General features: G+C 47.0%; 1 non-coding gene across 1 annotated transcript; it reads left to right on the top strand.

The window, feature by feature from the left end:
• Positions 1-666: 666 nt before the first annotated feature.
• Positions 667-738, top strand: trnad-guc (transfer RNA aspartic acid (anticodon GUC)). Its single transcript has one exon. It is a non-coding gene; the product is annotated as a tRNA-Asp (tRNA).
• The last annotated feature ends 16,578 nt before the right edge of the window (positions 739-17,316 follow it).

The raw sequence follows: 17,316 nt of genomic DNA, 5'->3' as shown, positions 1-17,316 counted from the left end.
ATATAAATAGACAGAGTGGTGAGTGGACTCAGAACACTCAGAGTAAACACATCATCCAACATGTTTTGGTGTGTCCCAGTTTGCTGTGAGAATCTGGTTTATAGTGACAGCAGGAAGCTGCACTGGTCTGTCATCGGGAAACTGTGAAAGACAGGAAATCCGCCCTTGATCCACTGGGCAGCCCAGTGTGAATAATAATTTTACACTCTCTCTTCGATTTAAATAATTTGGGGAATTCGTACCCGAGTTGGCAGGTTAGGCCACTCGGACTGCAGAAGTCCGCAAGGATCGGGTTCTGTGAGAGGTTTACATCTGATAGTTTCGATGAAAGAATATTAAAAGTCGATTAACAACGATCGTCGGAAATCGAACCTGCGTCAATTGCCTGGAAGACAGATATGTTCACCATTATATCACCATCGTTCCATCAGTCTGATGGAGACTCGTGTCCTGAACCGTCTCCAGTGGTTTATGACTGTGACTCGCACTGCTTTCTGAATCAGGTCACTCCGATTCAGTTCCTGTTATGTCAAGTTGTGGTCGCCATCTTCCCACAGACCGGAGGTAAGTGAGTAAAATCCCTTCCAAACTCGAAGAGCTGTACGTCGTTTCCTGCCTGTCGCATTACCAAACCGGAATAATATATATTCCGATACCACGACCAATTCCTCGTTAGTATAGTGGTTAGTATCCCCGCCTGTCACGCGGGAGACCGGGGTTCAATTCCCCGACGGGGAGATACAAATTTTACTGCATTCTTCAAGCTGAATACTGTCTTAAAAAGACAAATAAAAGAGGACAAAGTATTCGGTGTTGAAGCGCTCAGTCCATTGGACATTGGGGAGGTGGACGAGCTCGGGCTCTTGTGAGCTGATCCGCCTCTTCAGGTCAGTGAAAGCCGAATCAGCCTCGGAACCCCAACAAAAAGGTCTGGTAGGCGAGGTAAGTCGGGTAAGGGGCGCCGCCACCCCACTGTAATCCCTGATAAAACGGCGATAAAGGTTTGTAAACCACCAAAACCGCTGAAGTTGATTGCGAGTCGTGGGTCTGGGCCATTCTTCCAACGCCCGGATCTTATCGGTAGCTACCGTCACCTGCCCGCTCTCGATGATGTAGCCCAGGAAGATGACCGAAGGTACCTAGAACTCACATTTCTTGGCCTCCACAAATAACTTCCTCTCCCACAGTCTCTGGAGGACTAGACGGACAAGGTGAACGTGTTTCTGGGGGTTGCTAGAAAATATTAAGATATCATCTAGGTAGCCGAACGCGAAGCGTTTAATGAAGTCCCTCAGCACATCACTGATTAGGGCTTGAAAAACGGCGGAGCATTGGTGTGGCCAAATGCCATGACCAAAGATTCGAGGTGGCCCAGACGTGTATTAAAGACCGTCTTCTACTCGGCTCCCTCCCTCATCCTGACTGGATGGTAGGCGCGACGAAGGTCCAACTTCAAGAAGATGGTGGCTCTGTGAAGTGATTCAAATGCCGAGTTAATCGGGGTAGTGGGTACTTATTCTTAACTTTTATATTGTTTAAGCCTCGGTAATAAATACAGGGACGAACCGACCCATCTTTCTTCTCTACAAAGATGAAACCGGCACCTACCGGAGAGGTTAAAGGTCGTATAATGCCCGCCGCGAGGGATTCACGAATGTATTTCTCCATGGCTTCTCTCTCCGGTCGGACTAAGTTAAAAAGGCGACTGGTGGGTAACGAGGCCCCGGCGAGAAGGAAGATAGCGCAATCATACGGGCGGTGCGGAGCAGGGAAAGAGCCCGTGGTCTGCTGAATACCTGTCCCAGGTCATGCTATTCAGCGGCGACTCCGGACAAGTCGAGGGGTTCCAATACAGGCGGGGTCGCGATAACCTGCTAGGGGTTGGAGCCGACCGCAGAAAGGTGTCGTGTCAAAACGGACTCCAGCTGGCTATCCTCCCGGTAGACCAGTCGATGTAGGGGTTGTGGTGGTTCAGCCAGGGATATCCTAGAACTACAGGGACTTGAGGAAAAGGAATGAGATTAAATCGCACCTCCTGTCGATTTTTTCCCGGACAGAATCAAGGTCCGGGTGGCGTACAGTGCGTAACCGGAGCCAGAAATTTTCCGTCCAGTGCCCGGGCCTCCAGGGGGGTTCTTAACGGCTACCGAGGTATTCTGGCCCGGGAGGCTATGTTCTTGTCCAGGAGATTTCCCTCGGCACCGGAATCCACCAAGACGGATAGGGACAGGTACTGTTGTTGATAATTCACGGCAGCCGGGATCTGCATCGGGGTCTGGGGCACTGAAGGGTGTGTCGTCCGGCTCACCAGGGTCCCCCTTTCTACTGGTGAGCTATCTTTTTGCCGCAGAGGACAGGAATCCCCAAAATGTCCAGGCTGGCCGTAATAGTAACAATCCCCAGCTCTCCACTTCCGAAGTCGTTCGGCAGGGCAGAGACGATTCCGTCCCAGCTACATCGGTTCCTCCCCCAGGTTAGTGGGGATGGTCGGAGCAGGAGCTATACTTGGAGCGGCCGGGGAAGGGAGTCTGGCTGAAGATGGTAAAGTGGGCCGTTGTCTGACCCGAGGAGAGCGGCGACTGGTCTTTTCTCTCAGACGCTCTTGAAGTCGATCAGAGAGATCAGAGAGATCAGAGAGTCCAGGCTGACCGCGTCATCCCTCGCTGACAGTTCATCTTTTATCTTATCCGAGAGGCTCTTTCGGAACACTTCCCGTACTGCCTCGTCATTCCACCAAGAGTGTACTGCTAATGTTCGGAACTCGATGGAGTATTTTGCTACGCTTCGCGAACATGCATAGAAATTTAGCAAGCGCTTAGCGGCGTCCTTGCCGCGAATAAGCTGTTCAAAGACCTTACTCATTTTGGAGCCGAAGGAGGGAAAGAAGGAGCAGACCTCTGGTCGGCTCTCGCAGATCGTGGTGGCCAATGCCAAGGCATCTACTCGTAACAGACCCATGATGAATGCGATCGTTGATCTGTCCGAGGTGTACGTACGTGGCTGCTGCTCAAAGAACAAAGAACATTGTAATAAGAAGCCCCGGACACTTCCCTAGGTCCCCAGTGTAGGGTTCCGGTGCGGGTACGTACGGCCCTCGAGAGGATTCTGTTGCCGATCCAGGGGGCGTAGGCATCCCAGACTGTGCGGTTTGGTCAGTCGGGGTTTTGTGGAAGGGACGGAGTAATGGATACGGATACTCGGGGAAGTTGCTCACGGACCTTCCTCACATTCGTGAACAGATCACGAAGGTTTTCCGTGAACTCTCTGAGCAGCTGATCCTGGGCGCCCGGAAGGTAGCCTTGGCTGGATGGGCCTGTTGCACGGGGTCCGTGTCCGCTGGGTTCATTGCTGGCCAGTTCGTTCTGTTGCAAGGACGTGGCTGAGGCCGAACCCAAGTGCAGGACACAGGCTCGAAGGCAGAGTCATGAGGCGTTAGCACCGCCGCGAAAGTGGAACCGGTATCCGGGAGAGTCTTTACCCGGAGGCAAGGTTTACGCAGAGTATACAGGAAATGATGCGGAGCTTAGAACTAACAGTCCCAAGGAATCAGGAAACGAGGTTTACTCACACTAGAGTCGACCAACGAGCTGGCAAAGCATGGCTGTGCCGCCCGAGTTTTATCCGATGTTCGCTAAAGAGAACCAGGTGTTTTGTAAATAGTGGAACTGGGAATGATGAAAATCAGACGAAGGGATTAAGGCCCATTTAAGGAGGTAATAGCAAGTTGAGGAATAGACAGACGGGACCACGACAGTTGGTTAAACTTCAACTGCAACTTCTCAGCCCTGTTTTGCATCTAATCGATGTCTCGCTGTAAATTCTGACAGCCGTCCACACTATCCAAAATGCCCCCAACATTTGTGTCATCAGCAAATTTAGTAACGTATCCCTCCACTTCCTCATCCAGGTCAGTTAAAAAGAAAATCACTATGAGAAGGGCTCCCAGAAAAGATCTCTGAGACACATCGCTGGTCAATGATATCCAATTTGAATATGACCCGTCTACAACATATTTTTGCCTTCTGTAGGCAAGCCACTTCTGGGTCAACAAAGTAATGTCCCCTTGCATCCCATGTCGCCTTACTTTCTCAATAAGCCTTGCATGGACTACCTTATCAAATGCCTTTCTGAAATCTTTACCATCGCCAAGGTCTTTTTCCATAGTGAATACTGAAGCAAAGCATTCATTAAGTAACTCTGCTGTCTCCTCTAGTTCCGTGCACACTTTTCCATTGTCACGTTTCATTGGTCCTATTTTCTCACATCTTATCCTCTCGCTCTTCACATACTTGTAGAATGCCTTGGGGTTTTCCTTAAACTGTTCGCCAAGGACTTTTCCCGGCCACTTCTGGCTCTCCTAATTTCATTTCTGAAGCTCCTTTCTGCTAGCCTTATAATTTTATATATCTCTATCAATACCTAGTTTTGTGAACATTTCGTAAGCCTTTCTTTTCTTCTTGACTATGCTTTCGTCATGTGTACACCATGGTTCCTGTACCGTAGCATCACTTCTCTGTCTCATTGGCACCTATCTATGCAGAAGGCCACGAAAATATCCCCTGAACATTTGCCACATTTCTGCCATGCATTTCCCTGAGAACTCTGTTCCCAATTTACGCTTCCAAGTCCCTGCCTGATAGCTTCATATTTCCCTCTTACTCCAGTTAAATGTTTCGTTAACTTGTCTGTTCCTATTCCTCTCCGATGCTATGGTAAAGGAGATAAAATCGTGATCACTGCATTAAAAATGCTCTCCCACTGTCATGGTCCGGATGGGGATACCTTTAAAATTACTTTGTTTATATTACAATCCGGACCATTGACTCGCTGTTTCCCTTTGGTTCCCTGTTTTCCCGTATCCCTCGGGCTTGGTGACTGGAGGTAATTTACATTCGGCTGAACTGGCAGTTCATAGTCTCCGGCTTTCAGCCGTTCGACGCCAGAGCGTTTGCAAAGTCAGCAAAGGTACTGCGAGCCCATGTCATCTAGCCGGAGCAAGCTTAGTCTCCTCCCGGAGCAAGTGCCAGTAAGCCGCCTTCCCTTGTCAGTGCGGGTCAGTCAAAGTTAACCCGCTGTGGTGAGTCAAGATCTTGCCGCGGCTTGGAGCGGACTTGAGCCCAGTTATAGTTCTGTCCATTGTTGTGTGGTCTCCATATCCATGTCGTGCGTCAAAAAGGGATCCCGGCCCTGTACCCTGGAATGGTCCTAACCCTGTGTCAAGAGGAGTCCCGACTCCGTCATGTATCTACGGAGGATTCCCGGCTCAGTGTTTTATGTCCTGTGTCTGAGTCTGTCCCGTGAATAAAAGAGTTCCTGGCTTCGGAGGCTCCAAGTCCCAAGTCCTGGCCCTGGCTGCTCCCAGTCCTGGCCTTGGCGGCTCCAAGTCCCAAGTCCTGCCCCTGGCGGCTCCAAGTCCCAAGTCCTGGCTCTGGCGGCTCCAAGTCCCAAGTCCTGGCCCTGGTGGCTCCAAGTCCCGGCCCTGGCGGCTCCAAACCCAAGTCCTGGCCCTGGTGGCTCCAAGTCCCGGCCCTGGCGGCTCCAAACCCAAGTCCCGGCCCTGGTGGCTCCAAGTCCCAAGTCCTGGCCCTGGCGGCTCTAAGTCCCAAGTCCTGGCCCTGGCGGTCCGTGATTTCGAGTCCTAGCCCAGACCCTTAGTCCCAGCCTAGTCTCAGGCCTGAGTCCTTCTCCAGTACACTATTCCTCCTTCTGCTTTGCTCTCCTTGTACCGAGCTATAAACTTAATTTATGTTAACCTCACATGATGTGTTTGTGTCTTGCATTTTGGTCCACCCTTGCTCCCAGCACACCCCATTGTGGCACCTACTGAGATACCTGACACCTGACCAGGTTCATTTACCAATAGCAGATCAAGTGCAGCCACTCCTCTTGTAGGCTTATCGATATATTGTGACAGGTAACCTTCCTGAACACATTTAAGCTCTACCCCATCTGAACACCTAGCACTAGGGATATGCCAATCAATATTGGGCAAATTAAAATCTCCCACCACGTCAGCCATTATTTGTTACTACTTTCCAGAATTTGTCTCCCTATCTGCTCCTCGATGTCCCTGTTAGTATTGGATGATCTATATATATATATATATATAAACACCCAGTAGAGTTATTGACCCCTTCCTGTTCTTATCTTCCACCCACGGAGACTCAGTAGACAAGCCCTCCATGACTTCCTTCTTTTCTGCAGCTGTGATGCTATCTCTTATCAGCAGTAACTCGATCCGACCTCTTCTGCCTCCCTCCCTGTCCTTTCTGAAACATCTGAAGACTGGCAGTCTAAGAACATAAGAGAATAAGACCATAAGATATAAAATCAAAAGTATGCTATTCGTACATCGATTCTGCTCTGCCATTCAATCATTGGCTGATCCAATTCTTCCGGTCATCCCCACTCCCCTGCTTTCACCCTATACCCTTTGATGCCCTGGCTAATCAAGAACTTATCTATATCTGCCTTGAATACACCCAATGACTTGTCATCCACAGCCGCTGTGGCAACAAATTCCACAGACGTACCACCCTCTGACTAAAGGTATCTCAGTTCTTAAAGGACACCTTCAATCCCGAAGTCGTTCCCTCTTGCTCTAGAATCCCCTACCATGGGAAAAAACTTTGCCATATCTAATATCTCAGTTCTGTTAACGTTCGAAATGTTTCTATAAGATCCCAGCCCTCCTCACTCTCCTGATCTCTGGGGAATACAGCTCAAGCGCTTCCAGACGTTCCTCATACGGTAACCCTTTCATTCCTGGAATATTCTTCCTGAATCTTCTCTGAACCCTTTCCAATGTCAGTATATTATTTCTCTAATAAGGAGCACAAAACTGCATATAATACCCCAAGTCTGGTCTCACGAGTGCCTTATAGAGCCTCACCATCACATCCCTGCTCTTGTATTCCATACCTCTAGAAATGATGCCAACGCTCCATTCACGTTCTTCACAACCGATTTAACCTGGAGGTTAAACTTTAGGTCATTTAGCACAAGGACTCCCAAGTCCCTTTGCATCTATGCATTTTGAATTCTCTACCCTTCTAAATAATAGTCTGCCCGTTTATTTCTTCCACCAAAGCGCATGACCACACACTTCCCAACATTTTCCTTCATTTGCCACGTTTTTGACCATTCCTCTAAACTATCCAAGTCTCTCTGCATGCTCTCTGTTTCCTCAACATTATCCGTTCCTCCACCTCTTTTTGTATCATCGGAAAATTTAGCCACAAATCCATTAATTCCGTAGTATAAATCATTGGCGTACATCGTAAAAAGCTGTGGTCCCAACACCGACTCTGCTGGAACTCCAATGGTAACTTCCATTTAGTTCTATGGGCTGTTATCTTGCTAAGAGCTTCATGTGCGCTTGTCAAACGCCTTTTGGAAACACAAGTACACCACGTCTACTGCATCCCCTTTGTCTACCATGCTTATAACTTCTTCAGAGGATTGCAGTAGATTTGTTAGTCATGATGTTCCTTTAAGGAAACCATGCTGGCTTTGTCCTGTCTTGTGATGTCCCTCCAGGTTCTCCGTAATCTCATGCCTAACAATAGATTTCAACAGCTTTCCAAGCACTGATGTTCGGATAACAGGTCTATAGATTCCTTCCTGATGACGCCCTCCCTTCTTAAATAGCGGAGTAACAGTTGTAATTGTCCAGTCATCTCGTACAATGCCAGAATCTATCGATTCTTGTATGATAATCGTTAATGCCTCTGCAATCTCTCCAGCTACTTCCTTCAGAACCCGAGGGCACATTTGGTCAGGTCCAGGAGATTCATCCACCCTCAGACCAGTAAATCTCCTGAACATCTTCCTCCGCCGTAATTTTCACTGCAAAACTTCACTTTACTGTCACTCTTGAATGTCCGGTACGCTTCCACTGTGAAGAATTATGCAAAATAAACATTCAGTTTCTCTACCATCTCTGCATCTGTCATTACAGAATCTCCAGCGTCATTTTGTATTGGTCCTATATCTACCCTCGGACCTCTTTTACCCTTTATATACTTTAAAAATGTTTTTAGTATTTTCCTTTTTATTCGTCACCAGCTTCCTCTCGTAATTATTTTTCCTTCGGAATGACCTTCTTAGTTTCCCTTAGCAAGTTTTCAAAAGCTCCCCAATCCTCTATCTTCACATTAGCTCTGGCTTCCTTGTATGCTCTCCTTGCTTTTACGTTGGCTTTGATTTCACTTGACAGTCACGGTAGTGTCCTTCTTCCAATTGAAAATTCCTTCTTATTTGGAATATATTACTTTAAGTATCCATTGCTGCCCCTGAGCCATACAAGTCTCTGTAATGGCCACAACATCATAGCTCCAAGTACTGATCCACGATCTAAGCTCACTCGCTTTGTCCATGATACTCCTTGCATTAAAATAGACACATCTCGAACCATCGGTCTCTGCGCACCCCTTCTCTATCGCTTGCCTATCCTCTCTCTCACACAGGCTACATGCTTTCTGCTCCAATGTGTGCTGCGATTGGAAAGTCGAAACAACAGCAGGACACAGACGCGTAAGTAGCATTAACGGAAGTGCGTTTTTATTAATAGTTGCCAGGAAAGAAAGGAAGCGTGGATTAGATGCTTACATGGACCTGAACGTAGGACGACAAACAGGAGGAACCTGGACACGGAGCCGGGGTTTAGAACTTGGACACAGAGTGGGGTCTCTGAACCTAGACACGGGGCTGGGACTCGGAACCTGGACACGGAGCTGGGACTCCGAACTGGGACTCGGAACTTGGACACAGAGCTGGGACTCGGAACTTGGACAGGGAGCTGGGACTCAGAACCTGGACACGGAGCTGGGACCCGGAACCTGGATAGGTAGCAGGGACTAGAAATTTGAACATGGAGCCGGGACTAGAAACTTGGACACGGAACCGGGACTTGGACACGGGCTCGGACACGGATCCTGGACCTGGACTCGGACTTGGAAACGGAGCCTTGACCTGACTCGGGCCTGAACACAGAGCCTGGACTTGGACTCGGATTTGGATGCAGAGCCTAGACTTGGACTTGGACTGGAACACAGAGACTGGACCTGGACTTGCACTGGATCACAGAGCCACGACTTGGACTTCGACTGGAACACAGAGCCTGTACTTGGACTTGGACTGGAACGCAGAGCCTGGCATTGGACTTGGACTGGAACACAGAGCCCGGACTTGGACTTGGATTGGCACACAGAACCTGGACTCGGATTTGGACCGGAACAGAGAGCCTGACCTTGGACTTGACTTGGACAACGAAGAGACAGAATATCCAACTCAGAGTAGCCGCAAATGGACGGACCTTCTCAGCTGGATACGAGACGCCGAAACCAAACAACAACAGACAGTTCTAGTCTTGACACGGAGTAGCTCATGAAGCGGCAGATGGCCGGCAATTACTCAGCCACACACGAAGAGACAGAATTCCCCACTCGGAGCAATGGAAAACAGTCGGACCCACTCAGCTGGAAACGAGACGACACAGACCAAAAGATGACATTCCAAGCAGCTGAAGAAGACAGTGGAAGAATTCGGGTAGAAAAAGTCGTTTTTTTCCGTTAAAAACTGCTCGGGGAGAAGAGTCTGCACTGCGCAAGCGCGTGACGTAGCGCGCCAAGGTTTAAAAAGAGAACACCATATACAGCGACATCGTCGGAGTGGACTGAGTCAGAGTGGGACGGCTTTGGCTCAAACAGGCAGAGGCCAGGGTAGGTTCCGGTAAGTCTTTTATTCACACTGTCTAGCGTAGAGAGAATGCCAGGCGGGATGTTGGAATGCTCCTCTTGCAGGATGTGGGAAGTCAGGGAGCCCTCCCGTGTCCCTGACAACGACACCTGCAAGAGGAGCATCCAGCTGCAGCTCCTAACAAACCGCGTTAGGGAACTGGAGCAGGAGCTGGGTGACCTGCGGATCATTCGGCAGAATGAGGAGATTATAGACAGTAGCTACAGGGAGGTAGTTACGCCAAAGGAGCAGAGGGCAGGAAATTGGGTCACTGTCAGACGAGGGAAGAGGAAAGGGCAGGGAAAGCAGGGTTCCCCTGTGGCCATTCCCTTCAACAACACGTATACCGCATTGGACACTGTTGGGGGGATGACTTACCTGGGTAAGTTGTAGTAGCCGGATCTCTGGCACTGAGTCTGGCTCTGCAGTGCAGAAGGGAGGAGGGAGAAAGAGGAGAGCGGTAGTGATAGGGGACTCGATAGTTAGAGGTGCAGAGAGGAGGTTCTGTGGTCGTGACAGAGAATCCAGGATGGTTTGCTGCCTCCCCGCTGCTAGGGTCAAGGGTGTCTCTGATCGATTGCATGACATTCTGAAGTGGGAGCGTGGTCAGCCAGATATCGTGGTGCACGTTGGTACCAATGTCATAGCAAGGAGGAATGAGGAGGTCCTGGAGAGTGAGTATAGAGAGCTTGGTAGGAATTTGAAAGCAGGACCTCCAGGGTGGTAATCTCAGGATTACTACCTATGCTACGTGCCAGTGAGGGTAGGAATAGGATGCTCTGGAGGATGAACAAGTGGCTGAGAAACTGGTGTAGGGAGCAGGCTTTCAGATTTCAGGATAACTGGGACCTCTTCTGGGGCAGGTGGGACCTGTACAAGAGAGACGGGTTACACTTGAACTACAGGGGGACTAATATCCTTTCAGGGAGGTTTGTTAATGCTATTGGGGGGGGCGCTTTAAACTAGATTTGCAGGGGGATAGGAACCAGAGTGCCAGAGCTGACAGTCTGGCTGGGGTGAAAATAAATGATATTAAATGTTCAAGCAAATCCGCTAATAGAAAGGTTGTGATGGTGGTAAAAATCTGCTGGGGTGTATATATTTCAATGCTAGGAGTATTGCGGGGAAGGCGGATGAATTAATGGCGTGGATTGACACGTGGAATTATGACGTTGTTGCAATTAGTGAAACTTGGCTACAGGAGGGGCAGGACTGGCAGCTTAATATTCCAGAGTTCTGATGTTTCAGATGTTAACGAGGCAGAGGAATGAAAGGTCGGGGAGTAGCATTGCTTGTTAGGGAAAATATTACAGCAGTGCTCAGGCCGGACAGATTAGAGGGCTTGTCTACTGAGTCCTTGTGTGTGGAGCTGAGAAACAGGAAAGGTATGGCCACATTAGTGGGATTGTATTACAGACCACCCAATAGTCAACGAGAATTGGAAGAGCAAATTTACAGAGAGATAGCAGGCAACTGCAGGAAACATAAAGTTGTGGTAGTAGGGGATTTTAATTTTCCATATATTGATTGGGTCTCCCATACTGTTAGGGGTCTAGATGGTTTGGAATTTGTAAAATGTGTTCAGGAAAGTTTTCTAAATCAATATATAGAGGGACCAACTAGAGTGGATGCAATATTGGATCTCCTGTTAGGAAACGAGTTAGGACAAGTGACAGAAGTCTGTATAGAGGGGCGCATTGGTTCCAGTGATCATAACACCATTAGTTTCAACTTGATCATGGACAAGGATAGATCTGGTCCTAGGGTGAGGTTCTTAACTGGAAGAAGGCCAAATTTGAAGAAATGAGAAAGGATCTAAAAAGCGTGGATTGGGACAGGTTGTTCTCTGACAAGGATGTGATTGGTAGGTGGGAAGCCTTCAAAGGAGAAATTTAGAGAGTGCAGAATTTGTATGTTCCTGTCAGGATTAAAGGCAAAGTGAATAGGAATAAGGAACCTTGGTTCTCAAGGGATATTGCAACTCTGATAAAGAAGAAGAGGGAGTTGCATGACATGTATAGGAAGCAGGGAGTAAATCAGGTGCTTGAGGAGTATAAGAAGTGCAAGAAAATACTTAAGAAAGAAATCAGAAGGGCTAAAAGAAGACATGAGGTTGCCTTCGAAGTCAAAGTGAAGGATAATCCAAAGAGCTTTAACAGGTATATTAAGGGCAAAAGGATTGTAGGGGATAACATTGGTCCTCTTGAAGATCAGAGTGTTCGGCTATGTGCGGAACCAAAGGAAATGGGGGAGATCTTAAATAGTTTTTTTTTTTTTTGCGTCTGTATTTACTAAGGAAATTGGCATGAAGTCTATGGAATTAAGGGAAACAAGCAGTGAGATCATGGAAACTGTACAGATCGAAAAGGAGGAGGTCCTTGCTGTCTTGAGGAAAATTAAAGTGGATAAATCCCCAAGACCTGACAGAGTGTTCCCTCGGACCTTGAAGGAGACTAGTGTTGAAATTGCAGAGGCCCTGGCAGAAATATTTAAAATGTCGCTGTCTACAGGTGAGGTGCCGGAGGATTGGAGAGTGGCTCATGTTGTTCCGTTGTTTAAAAAAGGATCGAAAAGTAATCCAGGAAATTATAGACCAGTAAGTTTAACGTCGGTAGTAGGTAAGTTATTGGAGGGAGTACGAAGAGACAGGATCTACAAGCATTTGGATAGACAGGGACTTAAAATTTGGGAGAGTCAACATAGCTTTGTGCGTGGTAGGTCATGTTTGACCAATGTATTGGAGTTTTTCGAGGAGGTTATCAGGAAAGTGGATGAAGAGAAGGCAGTGGATATTGTCTACATGGACTTCAGTAAGGCCTTTGACAAGGTCCCGCATGGGAGGTCAGTTAGGAAAATTCAGTCGTTAGCTATACATGGAGAGGTGGTAAATTGGATTAGACATTGGCTCAATGGAAAAAAGCCAAAGAGTGGTAGTAGGGAATTGCTTCTCCGAGTGGAGGCCTGTGACTAGTGGTGTGCCACAGGGATCAGTGCTGAGTCCATTGTTATTTGTCATCTATATCAATGATCTGGATGATAATGTGGGAAATTGGATCAGCAAACTTGCTGGTGATACAAAGATTGGAGGTGTAGTAGACAGTGAGGAAGGTTTTCAGAGCCTGCGGAGGGACTTGGACCCGCTGGAAAAATGGGCTGAAAAATGGCAGATGGAGTTTAATACAGACAAGTGTGAGGTATTGCATGTAGGAAGGACAGACCAAGGTAGAACATACAGGGTTAATGGTAAGGCACTGAGGAGTGCAGTGGAATAGAGGGGTCTGGGAATACAGATACAAAATTCCCTAAAAGTGGCGTCACTGGCAGATAGGGTCGTAAAGAGAGCTTTTGGTACATTGGCCTTTATTAATCGAAGTATTGAGTATAAGAGCTGGAATGTTATGATGAAGTTGTATAAGGCATTGGTGAGGCCGAATCTGCAGTATTGTGTTCAGTTTTGGTCACCAAATTACAGGAAAAATATAAATAAGGTTGAAAGAGTGCAGATAAGGTTTACAAGGATGTTGCCTGGTTTGAGAAACTCAGTTGCAGAGAAATGTTGAATAGGTTAGGACTTTATTCCCTGGAGCGTAGAAGAATGAGGGGAGATTTGATAAAGGTATGTAAAATTATGATGGGTATAGATAGAGTGAATGCAAGCAGGCTTTTTCCACTGAGGCAAGGGGAGAAAAAAAAAACAGAGGACATGGGTTAAGGGTGAGGGGGGAAAGTTTAAAGGGGTGGGCTTCTTCACACGGAGAGTGGTGGGAGTATGGAATGAGCTGCCAGACGAGGTGGTAAATGCGGGTTATTTTTTTTAACATTTAAGAATAAATTGGACAGATACATGGATAGGAGGTGTATGGAGGGATATGGTCCGTGTGCAGGTCAGTGGGACTGGGCATAAAATGGTTCGGCACAGCCAAGAAGGGCCAAAAGGCCTGTTTCTGTGCTGTAGTTTCTATTGTTTCTATGGTTTCATTTGTATCTTGGCTCGGAGTGGCGGCAATCGGTCAGCAAATCTCAGAGGGACATGAAAACGACAGAATTCGCATCTTGAATATTTAATTTCCTATTCCTTTCAACGTCATTGGTGCCACCATACCAGACCATGATGTATCCAGTCAGGATATTCTTCACTATACACCTACAGAAGTTTGTCTAAGTTTTACACAACATAGTAAATCTGCTGAAACTGGGGAGTATGGGCTGTAAATGCCGGTAAATCGTTCCAGGATGCCAGAAAATTCTGCTCCTCAAAACTTCCACACTCAATGAATTCCAGTCAATATTGGGGAAATTATTGTCACACACTACTCTGTTGATATTACATCTTTCCAATAGTCGCCCTACATTTCTGTTCCACTTTCTCCTGCTGGCATTTTAAAAATAGTTGGAAATTGCAACACACAACATCTCAAGATGCTACTTTATCAATTCTGCGTTACATCCTGAAAGATGCCCACTGGGAGGGAGGGGGTAGATAGAGTCCATGAATTGTAGTCCATTATTAAGGTTGTACAGGCCTCTATCCTTGAAGTGCTGGGATAGCACTAGAGTTTAACGCTGGAGTGCCGGGTGTGTACATGTCTCTGCGCTCACAGCACAGTGCTGAGAGTTCTAATGGTCTGTATCGTGGAAGTGAAGGTCTAGATATTGGGAAGTTCTTTGTCCCTGTAGTCCACTACTGACTGTTCTTGGACAGTCTCTTATGCAAGGCATGTTTGTACCAAAGATTCAGTCTGGCCTTCCTCACCATGCTGAGTTGCAGCAGTCTGTGTTCCTGCAGGACATTTTTGGTTTCTACTTGTCCGCCTCCCTGCTGTGCAGTACTGGAGCTAAAGCGGGCAGTGTCCATGCAGTCCAGAGCTGGTTTGTGCAGGTCAGTGTTCTTGCAGTTTTGCAGGTGACTGGTGCACACAACGGGATGAGTGTGGTCTGCGTTCGGCTGTGAATTTACAGTGCAATCTGGGGTTGTTCATGTCTTTATCGGCAGAGCAAATGGGCTGGTGCTTGAAATCTGTGGTACCACAAAACCGTGCTGGGGTTGTGATGTCTGTTCTTCTATTCTGCCCTGCTCTGGATCAATAGTGATATATTATCATAAGTCTCTGTCCTTGTATCAGAGTCGTGTACTGCTCTGTGTTCTCACTGGCCAGTGTTGTGCTCTGGCAGCTCAGTGCACTTGGAATGCAGTGCCAGTGTTTTACAGAAGCATCTCATTATTACAGAAAAAGATACCTTGTACACCCAGGTAAATTAGATGTTTCCTGGAAGCAAGACTGAGTGTTTCAGATCATTATTGGACACAGGATCATTGCGAGATGCACTAGAACGTTCAACCCATCAATTCTATACTGTAGAGCATCAAGTCAATAGTACAGCATTCCCACTGTCCCATTCCCAATTCTCTTCCCACAGCTCAGCGGTTATTTCCTCGGAACGACCTGTCCAGTTCCTCTATGAACAATTTGATTGGCTATTCCCATCATCTCTGCAGGCACTGTGCCCCAGATGAGAACCACAGTCAGTGTAAAAATAAGAATTTCATTGCATGATCCTTTGATCCTTTGCACATTATTCTCAAATCATTGAACAATTTACAGTGAACATATCAGCACAGGAACAGTCCCCTCAACTCACTGCGTGTGTGTGCGTGTGTTGGCCACGATGTCAGTTCGATCTGTATGCCTGTCCGCATGTGGTCTGTGGCCCCCAGTGGACTCATTCCCCCAAAGTATTTTCCCACCTAATACGTTTTCAGAGACCAACAACACCTCCTCCTTAGGATCAACACTTCTGAGAATGTCACCATACCAGCTTCCTGATCTCGCTTTCCTCCAGGTTCTTCTCCTTAGTGAATGTCAATGAATGCAGAGAATTCATTTTGTACCCCGCAGTACAGAAATCAAAATAATACCTATCATCCATTAAACAAGCCGATCTCAGTTTTGGAGGGCACCACAGATCCGACAATGTCACACAGCCTGCTCTCTCTCTCTCTCTCTCTCACTCTCTTTCTCGCTCTCTCTCTCTCACTCTCTCTCTCTCTCTCTCTCTCTCTCTCACGCTCGTCGTTTTCTCGTTCACTTTTCGTCATCCTGCATCTATTGTTCTTCCAATTTCTAGTACTATTTTTATTATTTTACCGGTCTTCCCATTCTGTTGCACGACAACACATTTCAATTATCCTTTGACCTTTGTCAAATTTAAGATGTGTATAAAAGACTACTGCATCAGAAACACCAAACCCAAAATGCTGGAGGAACTCAGCAGAATTCTTGTGTGTTCCCTTGGATTTCCAACATCAGCAGAGTATCTCGCGTTTCTTCCTCAGCAACGTGGTCCATTAATCTCTTTCATCCGGACCTTTTTCTTTATTGTATCTTTGTTGACCAGGTTGAATCTGAATGTCGGAAGGATAGATCTAAATGGGAAACAAGAGAAAAAGGTAGGGGTCGGGTAACGTCGCTAGTCTTCGTTGAATACTGAATAATTAGTCAACAAAAATGAAATCGCTAAATGTAGCTGTTCGGTGATAAAGTTCAGTCTTTGTCATTAAAGAGACCAGCCTATTTCCACCAGAGACTCTACTGAGGTAATGCCAATTAATTTTGATGTATGCAGTATATGTACATCAGAGACTGAAATTGTTTGTTCAAGTAACTGTAACTGAGAAAGTTAGTGAGGAGTATAACCGTATCTCTGGAGACTGAGCCTCTGTATAAATCAGGGTTGATTTGAAGCATCAGCTCAGTGTCTGCCGGAGCTGTGAATTCAGGAGCAACAGGAATCACAGATTCTCATGAAATGGTGTATCCAGTCATCTGGCGGATACGAGACATTTACTATCCTATTATTTCAGCCTTTGGGGTTCCCGGTAAGTCGCAGTGTCAGCTGCTGTTGTTGGGAAATGATGTTTATTTCCAATGCTGAGATTGTTCCTGTCACTGCCACATTCCAGTCCCAGTATTCCGCATTTCAGGTTTGAAATGGAAACACCGGGACTATCGATTCTGGGATCTGCGTCTAAAATAAACAGCTGCAGGAATTCAGGGAATCCGCCAACATCTGTGGAACTGAATGGGTCACGCAGCGTTCTACCAAAGATTTGGGATCAATAATGGGATGTTCGAGTTCTGTATTTTTGGTCCTGTAGCAGCTGCACTGCATTTGCAAATATTGTGCTGAAACAGCTCGCGGCATTCTACCAATTCATTGTCCGTATTTGTATATGAGTGATTGACTGAGTTAGGTGCGATGTTCAAACCATCGACTGGCAGTAACGCTTTAGCCAATGTCAGGAGTTCCATGATGTTTCACGAACCTGTTGTAGATTTTTAATAACTGTGTGCAATATAACTGAACATGAAGCAGTTGACGGACAACAAAATGAAATACTTTCTGACAGATTATCACAAGGGACGTGGTGCTTCAGAGTTATCAATATTGTGAAATGTATTCTATTATATCTAAATCTGACACCGTTCCAGGCTTCTGACTGCGGCATCGAGTTTGCTGCTGGACATTGGATTCCTCTCCCATGCTTATCTGCGATGGAATCAGTGGGAGGTGTCATGT

This window comes from Mobula birostris, chromosome 28 (assembly GCF_030028105.1).
Source record: "Mobula birostris isolate sMobBir1 chromosome 28, sMobBir1.hap1, whole genome shotgun sequence".
NCBI lineage: Eukaryota > Metazoa > Chordata > Chondrichthyes > Myliobatiformes > Myliobatidae > Mobula > Mobula birostris.
This window is presented reverse-complemented; position numbering and strand designations above follow the sequence as displayed.